Raw genomic sequence first — 11277 nt, forward strand, 5'->3', positions numbered from 1 at the left:
AAATGAATGCTCAAATCATATAAAATGACCCCAACATCACTATCTAGGTCCAGAGCTAAAATGCATATACTGTATGACATATCTGTTTCTAGAGGGCAGGCACAGACACTTCAAGGAAACCATTTTACCACTGCTCACATTTAAATAAAATGCTGTGTTTTGTTGCCTTGAAACAAGCCACTTGAAACATATGGGTTCCTTATTAGAAAAATCGCATGGCTCAAATACTTGATATATTTAGAAATTCTGTAGGGATTGTCATTGTACTGTTTTTCTTTTATATTACTTACCTGTAATCTGTACCCATTTTATAAGTCAGTATCTTATCTGGTCTGTTTGAAAAGTCTATGCTTGGAAAGTACCAGTAAATGAGCTTATAAAAGGTCAGAGAACCTTGTAATAAAAATATCTGTAGCAAAAAAAGAAGTGGTACATTACACAGAACCTTCCTAGATTATGGTATAGGCTTCCTTTTACAATTAAATTGTTAATGTTTTCCAAAAATATGTTAAGTAGGAAGTATTTACATGGTGTCCATGCATTCATACTTTTTAAGGGCTTATATGTCATAAGTTTGATATTGAAGACTATAAATCCACTATTCTTCTTGACCATAGTAACGACTAGAAATAAGTCGCTTTGAAGGTTAGAGAAGAGTTTGGACATGGTATTGTTAAGTTGGAAGATGTTTATTTTTCAAGCTGATCTGATATTAGGGAATGTGGACACTTATTTAAAGTTATGATGCAGGTTATAGGAAAGTGATGACTGTAGTACATAGGTTGTGATTTTGTCAGAAATGCTGGTGATAAGAAGGTTGAAGGAGGGAGTGTTTGTTGGGTATAGCAAGATTGTGTCTGGTGGGCTAATCGATTAGTTGGTCAAATCTGAAATCATCTAAAAAGGATCCCAGGATTTTAATTTTTGTAGGCAAGATTAAATAATAATGAGTCTCGTCAAATAATTAAGCTTATATTCATGTCATAACCATGAGCAGACTGTGTAGATCATGGTAAATATTGCCCTGTTTGGTTGGGGGTAGCCAGACCAAGATGAGTGTAGTTTTAGGCATGTTAATTTGAGCAGTGTCAGAAATTATCCATTTGGGGTAAAGGTCATTAGTGATTGGAATTAGTTTGAGATTTGTTTAGGGTTTGCAGTAAAAAAAAGTTCTCCCCTACCACCTTTTATCTGGACTTAAATTAAACATGTACTCCTCTCCAAGGCACAAATTATGCAGTTCTAATGTGTTATGTTTGTCCCAGGCTTTTGTGATGGCGACCACATTTGGTGAGAAAGTACTGAGTCAAGAATTCGGTCAGTCTAGTTTTAGATGCTCAACCTGCATCCAGAAGGCAATGTTTAACACATTGTGTATTAGTGTTCCCATTTTCTTAATATGTAAATAAGCAAGATGGGCTGGACCTGGCTTTGGATCAGCATTGCTAGACTGTAAGAGTGGGATCAGTATCAGGGAAAGCAGGAAATGGAGTCTAATGGTGACTGGTCTCGTTAGTAACGTCTTGCTGTTAGAATAAATCTGGGAGATCCTAAGCTCTGACAAGGCAGCGTAAGTTTACATTGAATGGAAATGGATTTTTTTATATTGTGGGTTAGTAAATTGAGGAAATATTGAATTATCCGTGGATATTCCATAATGTCATTGGAAAGAATGTACTTGTATTCTGTTCTATAAGTAGTTTATACCATTCATTCCCAAATGTTGAGGCCAGCCATCATAGGAGGGTCTAAGCCTGTTTCAGAGGAAGCTCAAGTAAGTCTGAAAGTATTGTGTTCTTTAAACCATTAACTATTAATATTATGTGAGACCAGGTTAAATAGAAAGTGGTGATTTTCAATGAATATATGTATCTGCTGCAGATTTGTAGAAAATTCATAAAATGCATAGATAGATAGATGTGTGTGTGCGTGCGTGTGTGCATGAGTGTGTGTGTGCGCACACGTTTGTGTTGGGTGTTCCTCATCTCTCCACATAGCTCTCAACAAAATTCAGGGACAAATCCAGAAGAAATCAGGCACAATGAGGGATACTTGCAAAATATTAGTACTGTTAACTAGAGGCATTGACAGAATAAGAAAATGTGAATTGATATCCATTTTCTGAAGTAAAAGAAGTCTATAACTAATTATTGTCATTATTTATTAAGTGTAATTAACCACTTAATTTTTTCCAAAAGTCAACAGTTTTAGGAGGGATTAAGGAGGACAGAATTAAAATTTGAGTCTAAACCATGGATGTCCCTGAATCAAGAGCAGTTGAAAGGTATGTCTCTACAGGACAGCTTATGCTCTTCTGTATGTGGATCCTCAAAATACATTTTTGATATAAAGGGTGGGCTGAATCACTTTTCTGGGGTTTGAGAGAGGCTTGGACAGGATTTGGTGTATGTAAAGAATGATAAATGTAAGGAATATATATTTAAAAGATACTGCAAGTTTCTGTCTATGGAGTAACGTAAAGAAATGGCTGCAACAGACTGTGCTACTGGAGACCAGAATGTGTTACAGCCTTATGATGACAGTATAAGGTTGTTACCGTAAAGGTGTTTGGGAAGTAAGACTTCACACAAACTTTCTTTATAAATTTTGTTATAACCAGGAATGGCACTGGGTGTTTTAGGGTCCCAAAAACTCAGTAAATTTACAAATAAGAAACTTTGTTGTATCTTTTTTCTATTCCTCAGTAATTGCGGGTCCACTTTAGGACCACGAAAGTTTAATAGCTCAAATGCATATGGATCGAACCATGTGCATCAAACTACTAAACAATCGAACTCCAAAAAAAAAAAAAAACTAGTGTAGGCAGGGGGGGTAAGCCCCCCTGCACCCCCCCTCACACACACACAAACACACCCCGCTGCTTAAATATACCAACTCCGAGATCGCACTACATTGAAGTAAAGGGAAATCTCCACCTACGGAGATTTCCGTTTACATTTTCAATGGTTTGCACTTTCAGTGTACTCGTGTCGAGAATATTGTATTCGATATTCCCAGACTTCGAGCACATAAAGTAGACCCGTAATTGCTACTACTTTGTACTATGTTGCAGTAATGCATACATGTAAAAAGGTCCTTCTGAAGGTAAGGTTTTGTAACTCAAATTGGGCCACTGCTTAAAATTGTGCAGTACATAGAGTACGGACTTATTCTGGTATCCATGATTTCTGATTATTTCAAATTGTGTGTGCCTGGATTCAAATCTATGGAGAAAACAGCATCTTATGGAACTCACTTTACCCATACAACGTGTCAGAGATGTGCCCGAATAGCAGCACCCTTCCCCATTGTCTTAGTAACCCAAGAGCATTCCTCTCCCTTGAGGCAGCTTCCTGAGATTCACTGCATACAGTGTGACATTCCTGATTCTTGCACTTGCACGATAGCAACATATGCTCGAGAGGTACAAACTCTGGAGCTCTCTCTAGGTGTCAACAGTTATCTATTTTTTTTTTTTTTTTCTTATGTTAACTGGGTTAGTCCCACTGGGCTAGTAGCCTGTTTTCAGGGGATATCTGAGGTGGTATTTATACTACTAGGGGAAATCTGGCCGGGGCATAAGGGAACTTCCCCCACTCTTTTCGATAGGTGCCATGGGATCTTTTACATTCACCTGAGCTACCATCAGCTGAAGCAGACGGGGCCTCGGTTTAACGTCACAGATTTCTTCACTGTATCATTTCTGCAGTAGTATAACTACTGGGACTTAACTGCAGACTTTCCACCTGTCCAACCTGAATTACAAATTGTAGTCCCCTTCACCTTGGATGTCAAGGTGAACCTAGTATAAAGCTGGCGTCCACCAATGCTATCTTAAAACTAACTTCCTGATGTTTGATGCATTCACCTTGTATCCATATTGTCAAGAAAAGTGACTGGCTTCCTGATGTGTGTGAAACAGACAGTATATTCCAACACCAAAATCGTTAGCAGTACACCACTCATCACACCTCTCCAAGGCCATCACAGTACAGGCAATCTATCATATGCTGAGGTTCTAAAGATCAACTTTCCTAAATCTCAGAGACCTGCAAAACACAACACAGACACAAATCACGTGTGACAAATTAAGACTACTTCCTTACATAGTTCAAGGAGTCCCAAAGTCACAGATGCTGAGCCCATAAGGCAGGCATTGACACAACCAAACATTCTTGTTAAAGGTGACTCCATTCTAAGACATGTAGCTGTGCATCTTACCAGGCTGAGCAAGGAAAGAGTGACAGTTAGTTGCTTCTCTGCTGACGGGATCTATCAGATCACGCATGCAGTCAAGTCCTTGAACAAGAAGTACCAGTATGACTGTGCCATAATTCATGCTAATGTCAATGACATGAGGTGCAACTCCTCTTGAGTATATGAATAGAGATGGTGGAGCTGTCAGACTGTGTCCATGGCAGTTAGGAGCCTAGCATTGAACAGCATTCTACCTTTCTCCAAGGATGACGACAGATCATGCAGCTTCGCCAGGGATGGCCTGCCTCTGTCCCCTCTAGGGTTTTGATTATTGGCAAAGATTGTCCACCCTCATGGTGCCTTTTTTTAGGCAATGCCAACTTGATAAACCTATCAACATAACAAAACAGTGAAGCAAATTGTGAAGGTATTACTGATTAATGCTGGTAGCCTGAACAAGAAACTGTACTTCCTACAAGGCCTTCTCCCCCTGGAGGAAATTGATGTGTAGTGACTGGAAATTGGTTTAAGATAATGGAGAGAACTCTTCCTGTGCAGGGCTATAACACCTTCAACACATTTAAACCAGCTGCTGTGTAGGTGGGTAAAAGAGTGGAGGTGTCTCAAGTTACATCCAGAAGAGACTCATGTCAAGGCTGGTAAAGCAGCATGATGCACTAGAGCTTCCAAATATCCAAATAACCATCAGAAAGGTACCGTGCCATATATTAGCTAGCTTTAGAACTCCCTTTATGACAAGAGAAAGCCACACCACCTGTTGATAAGAATTAAAATCACTTACTGTTAAACCAAATACCATTTCGTAGGTGATCTAAACTGTCCAACCACAGACTGGGAGACCTAGACTGCCAGCACTAGTGCACACCTGGAGCTATTAGTCAGAGGCTCACTAGGAGGAGTAACATCTTGGATGTCATCCTTACTTATATGGGAGCATCTTGTGCCATGCCTTGTGTGTCTTCACTTCTTAGGTCTGACCATAAAGCAGTCTCCTTCAAAATAAAATTGAAACCGAATGTGCTTTCTACTCCAGGTACCTTTGGAAATGTCTTTAAGACAAACTACCTACTCATATATGATGTATAATGTTTGCAACTAAAATTATGTCAGTATGGTTTGTGATATAAAATGCTTACAACTAAGATTATGTCAATATGGTTGTTTGCCTATGTCATAAGTGATAGTTTAATAAAGATGTTTCTTGTTTAAAAAAAAAAAAAGCAAATTACCTACTCCTAAGTGATACATTGGCAAGTTTCAGCTGTACCCTGAAGGAGTGCAAGGCAAACCCCAGAAAGAATCCCTCATGGTGGAACTATAATATCAGTAAGTTTTATAATAAAAAGTAAAGAATTTTGACCAAAAGTAAGAGCAATTCCCAGATTGTTAGAGCCCTTGACACTTAAACGACTTAGGAACTTAAAATCCATGAAAGCCAAGTTTGACGCCAAAATAGTTACCCAAGCCAAAGACAATCACAAGACATTTTTAGTTGTGTTTGTAATCTCCAAATCACAATTCAGCAATGCTCTAAGCTGATTGCGAACAATGTTACTTACACTGAGATTAAAGACATAGGGAACCTACTGGCCAATAAATTCAGCTGTGACTTTACTCCTCTCTCCCTTCTATCTATCCTTCAAGGTATACCTGAAATTCACTCGTCTCCAGATATCACACAAGAAATAGTCCGAAAAGTGCTATCAGAAGCTAAAAATATTGCACTGATGGGTCTTGACGATATCACTGGATGCGATTTAAATAGCATGAAACACATTTAGCCACACCTCTAATAGCACTGTTCAATCTCGACCTCCATACAGGTTTTGTACTAAGTGAATGGAGAACAGCTACAGTCATTCCCTTGCATAAGAGACGATCTTCACAGACCCAGGCAATTAAAGACCCATAAGTCTGACCTGCCTTGTATGCAATGCCATGGAAAGACTTTTCATGGAATTAATCAATCAGGGCATACGTTTGCTACTTCTACTACTATTGTCTGATCTGATTAATATACAGTGATTAACTAGAGATGTATGGATTGAAAATCTTCCACACAGAGAAGTTTCTTGCACTGTTTTGACATAGGGAATCTCCAAACACTGGACTTATTTCAGTTTGAATTCATCAAGTGCAAGTCATACTTTCGCAGCCTTGTGAATTTATTGTAAAGGTCACCAAAGCAGTGGATGAAGGCAAACTGATACACACTGCGTACCTTAATGCTGTTTGGGACCCCAGCCAGTGAAGTTCTTAAGAAATTGTAGAAAAGGGGTAAAGTTATGCAGGGTGGAAAACAAATTATATGCCACCACCCCACCCCCCTTGCCATAGTATAACAGAAACTATCCATCTAAGCCAGGATTATTCTGTTACAGGCAAGGGAATAATAAGCCAGCAAAAGGCTAAAAAAAGCCAAGTGAAAATTAAATGGCACCCATTTGTGCGGTGCAGTGGGATAAAGCCCTGGCAGTGATCTGTATGACCCAAGATTGATTAACAGCTCAGGAAGCTAAAAGAGCTATATGGGGTAGGAGGGACGCATATGGCTTGCATCAGCGCTCTCACTTGGGAAGAGGGAAGGAGGGAGATCTGTAGTGATTCCTACATTCACTGGTGAACTGGCAGTCCAGGGGGAGTAGCATAGACTGTTCCCCCAGAGAACAGGCCACACAGAAGTAGGGGTGTTGGTGGTTCCGCATATGCTGGTGATGGTAGCCCTTTAAGGCTTGTGTATCAGGAGTAAGCATAGATGGTGTGATGCAGGAACTTGTATCTCTTCAGTGAGTTATAGGGTTAGGCCACATAATGAAAAATCCCCGATAGCTGCCAGAATTCAAACTCCACAATCGGTTGTCATGTCACAGGGAATGAATAGACAGGAATGACTCATCTGTGAGAAATTAATAGATCATCAGAGCTGATACTCAGTAAGCAGAGTATGCAAAAAAAAAATGCAAAACAAAAAATGGCAGGGGAACGGTACGAAAACTACAAGGTCCTTCCTCCAGCAGGGAGCAACCATGGCTGCATGGAATCCTTCCCTGTCCCGCAGGATCCAAACAGTCTAGTAGGATTGCTGGGAGTCTGTATCAGTGCTTTCTAATCTGGAGCAGCAATCACGTGAAGCAAATGGGTATTCCAGATAACCTAGTAAGCACCTATGAATCTACCTACATCTTCCATTATTCGGACGCCAAGAGCTTCCACATCTTCCCATACTTGGACAGTTGCCTAATCCAGGCAGAGGTGAACAGGGTTTGTATCACTGGTTATGACAGTTCTTCACAGCCTGGAGTTCAGTCTCAGCCTACAGAAGTCCGGCATCTCTACCTCCTCCAAAATAGTTTTTCTGTGCTTACTGCTTGAAACAACCTGCAAATGGTATTTCTTCATCAAGACAAAGTGGAACATGTGCAGAATTACTTACTACTGTTAGTGGAGCAGAAGCAAGCCTCAGCCAGTGCATGTGTACGTCTCTGGTCTGTTTGGCCTCAGCTATAGTGATGGTTCCTATACCAGACTATATATGGGGAAGCTCCCAGTGGTATCTCAGGTCCAGTTGGAGCAGACACTCCTAGCTCAGAGCTAGGAGTCTCGATAAGAAACAGCACTCCCTAGAAGCTGTCCTCACCCTGAAGAGTACTGACGTCTGTGCAGTTACTGAAACATGGTTCAGAGCCCTGGATGGCTGTAATGCCTTTCATACATTCAGACCACCTACTGAACAAGAAAGAGCAAAAGGTGGAGGTCTATCTGTCTACATAAAGGATAAGCACACCTCAAGGATGGTCAAACAATATGGCATGCTCCAGCTACTTCATGTCCAACTAACCATGGAAATAATCCATTACCATATTCTTGCTAGTTGCAAGTACCCACTGTGAACCAGGGCACCCACACTTCATACCTGAAGTTACTAGAATCACTTACCATCCAACCCAATACTATACTCATGGGTAATTTTAACTACCTCTCTATTAATTGGGAGACATACACAACCACTAAAATGCAGGCCCAACGATTTCTTGACTTTGTAAATCAAATGCCCTGTAGCGTCTAGACTACACTCCTACTAGGGGAACAAATATCCTAGATCTGGTACTCACAAATATGGGAAAGTGCTGCAGCCCCTAATGTGATGTTCTCACTGGTAAGATCATATCACAAAGTGATCTCTCCTGAAATAAAGGTAAAACAAGTCCCCCCCCCCCACCTAACCCCCAAAGGTTTAAGAACTTTTCTAAGGTAAGTGACCTCCTGTTAAGGGACAGCATAGCTAGATTCCAAGCTCTCCCAAATCCAGAAAACACAGAAACCTATGCAGAGGCATACACAAAAGCCCTGTTTAGCCATGTAAACAACTGTATCGGAACATCAGTACCAGACTGAAATAAACACAGGTCAAACCGCAGAACAAGCCACACTGGTGGACCCCTGGTATTAATAGGTTGTACAACAAAAGAAAGTCCTATTAGGATGTAAGAGGAAATGTGCACAATGGAGCAAAAAGTCCCTCATTAGTCTAAACAGATGTATCTGGGAACTATTCAACTCTCTGAAAGCAGACTGTGAGGTAAAAATAGCCTCAAAAGCTATGAATAACTATAAGGCATTTTTCAGTTATGTCCACAATCTTAAGGGCAACACCCAACAATCTGCGGAGTTAGTTGTAAATGCCATCACCTATACTCAGCCAGAAGATATACCAAATCTGCTGGCTGACAAATTCAGCTCAAATTTCACCTCCCCATCACCCCCAGTTCTCCCCCAAGAAATATCCTCCAACACTCCATCACCAGTTATCACCAAAGAATAGGTTGCTATTGTGTGCTGTAAAGCTAAAAACACAGCTTCAGTGGGGCCTAACGATATACCAGGTTGCCCCGTAAACAGCTTAAATCGGGCCTTATCAGGTACATTAGGATCTCTGTTGAACCACAGCCTCCAGACTGGTTTCATTCAGCAAGAGTCATCCCTCTCTGCATAGGACCATCTACTAACCCAGGAAATTACAGACCTATAAGTTTTACTAGTCTTATAAGTAAGGCCATGGAAAGAATAATCATGGACCTGATAAATAATGACATAAGAAACCTCCAAACACTGGACCTGACCTAGTTCAGCTTTGTCAAGGGCAGATCATGCCTACTGAATCTGGTGGATTTCTTTGAAAAAGTCACTAAGGCCATGAATGAGATTAAAACAGTACATACTGCCTACCTTGACTTGGCCAACACATTGACTCAATTCCCCACTCGTGTATTATAAAGAAACTCACAAAACTGGACATAAATTTCTACATCACCAGATGGATAGCCATTTGGCTTATGGACAGGGCACTTGGTTAAAGGGGGTGAATCCAGATCCAGCAAGAGGCCAGTTACTAGTGGTGTGCCACAGGATTCAGTGCTGGGACCACTCCAGTTCAGAATATACTTCTTTGACGTCAGGGTAAATGTGGAAGGCCTGTGGATGACAAAGTTTGCTGATGAGTGCAAGCTGGGGTCAATCATTAAATCCCCACCCCACCAACGATGTATATATCCATTAGGAGGGTCTAGATCAGATAAATGATTGGTGCTGGAACCAAGGCCTAAAACTAAATGCAAAAAAATGCATTTTCATACTCTTTGAAAAGTCAAATACTCCTGCAAATTAGAATATCAATATTACACCACTAAGAGTATACTGAGATCTATGTACACAGATAGTAGGCTTAACTTTTACAGCCATGTGTCCACAGTGGTCAGAAAGTACTTTTATGTGGCACAACTTACAAGTAAAGGTATGGCGTCCAGATCCAAGGAAATTGTAGTCCTGCTGTACTCAAACTTCGTTAGACCAATAATTGAGTACAGTGTGCTATTTGGCATGTACTTGACTAGGCACTTGCTGGAGTGACCTCAGAGGTTGCTCACAAAGAAAATACAGGGTGTAATAAATACGTCCTATGCATATAGACTAAAAGCCCTATCCCTTTACTCTGCCTACTGACTATTAAGGACTGACCTCTGCCTGACCTCCAAGGCATTCACAAATCCAGCCCTGATGGTGCTGCTACACATCCGCCAGTCAAACAGCACGAAAGTCACCCAGTTTAGGGATCTAAACGTAAATCAAACAAAACATGCTGGAGAGACAGATATGTGTTTCAGAGATTGCCCCTTCTTTGGAACCGGCTTCCTGTTTACGTTAAGCAGAGCCCTTCCCTGACCCCTCTTCAAATTCAGTTTGGATCAATGGATGAGAAATCACAAGTTCACTCCTGAGATATCTCCTATGTCTCTTATGGACAGCAGCAATCTATAACATAGTCAAGGCATAGGGCTAGGCACAAACCCATGCCATCCTCTTGCCCCTAGGGAGCCAAATAATGGATAAAATTGGGTTATTTTGACTAGGCTTGTAAGGGCTCTTAAGCTTTTGGCCTGGTAATCTCCTGTGGACCTATGAACAGATTCCCATTCCTCCTTGCATTTTCATAGAACTGAAATGGTACGACTAGCAGAGTAGACTGAATGTGGGGAACCATTCACTTGGGTCCACCCAGCAAAACCTTTACAATGTCAGACCTGGCTTAGAGGGCATTCATGCTAGACCTAATGCTATGTCAACATGAAAAAAAAATAACTGTCGTTGAGTCAGGCTTTCAAAATATGCAGTCAGGTATGGACAGAGGGTGTCTTACAAGAGGTAACTGACCATAACTGCAGTGTGGTGCATCAACAAGCAGATAGGACTAGATCCTGCACCCTTTGCAGGCTAGCACTGACTGCTTGGGGCCTGGCCCTGAAACGCAGAATATGATTCAGGACAGTGTATATATCATCCCAGCAGCATAAAGTGACAGACCAGTTAAGCAGATCAAACACAGACCCTCACGAGTTGATTCTACAATGGGGGGGGGTCTTCCTTCAACTAGTATAGAGGCAGGGTATCCCTCAAGACAGACCTGTTTGCTTCTGTAAACAGCATACTCTGAAATGAATTTGCTCATGAGCACCATACAGAGATCCTTTGGCAATGGATACCTTGTCCATCAAGTGGGCAGGT

At 41.0% G+C, this 11277-nt stretch overlaps 1 protein-coding gene across 1 annotated transcript in view; it reads left to right on the forward strand.

Annotated features, from left to right (window-relative positions):
- Positions 1 to 11277, forward strand: part of LOC122814125 (protoheme IX farnesyltransferase, mitochondrial) — a 1575333-nt gene that overhangs the window by 1526483 nt on the left and 37573 nt on the right. The gene's annotated exons all lie outside the window — the stretch shown is intronic.

Source organism: Protopterus annectens, chromosome 10.part0 (genome assembly GCF_019279795.1).
Source record: "Protopterus annectens isolate FY-2018-M chromosome 10.part0, PAN1.0, whole genome shotgun sequence".
Classification (NCBI taxonomy): Eukaryota; Metazoa; Chordata; order Ceratodontiformes; family Protopteridae; genus Protopterus; species Protopterus annectens.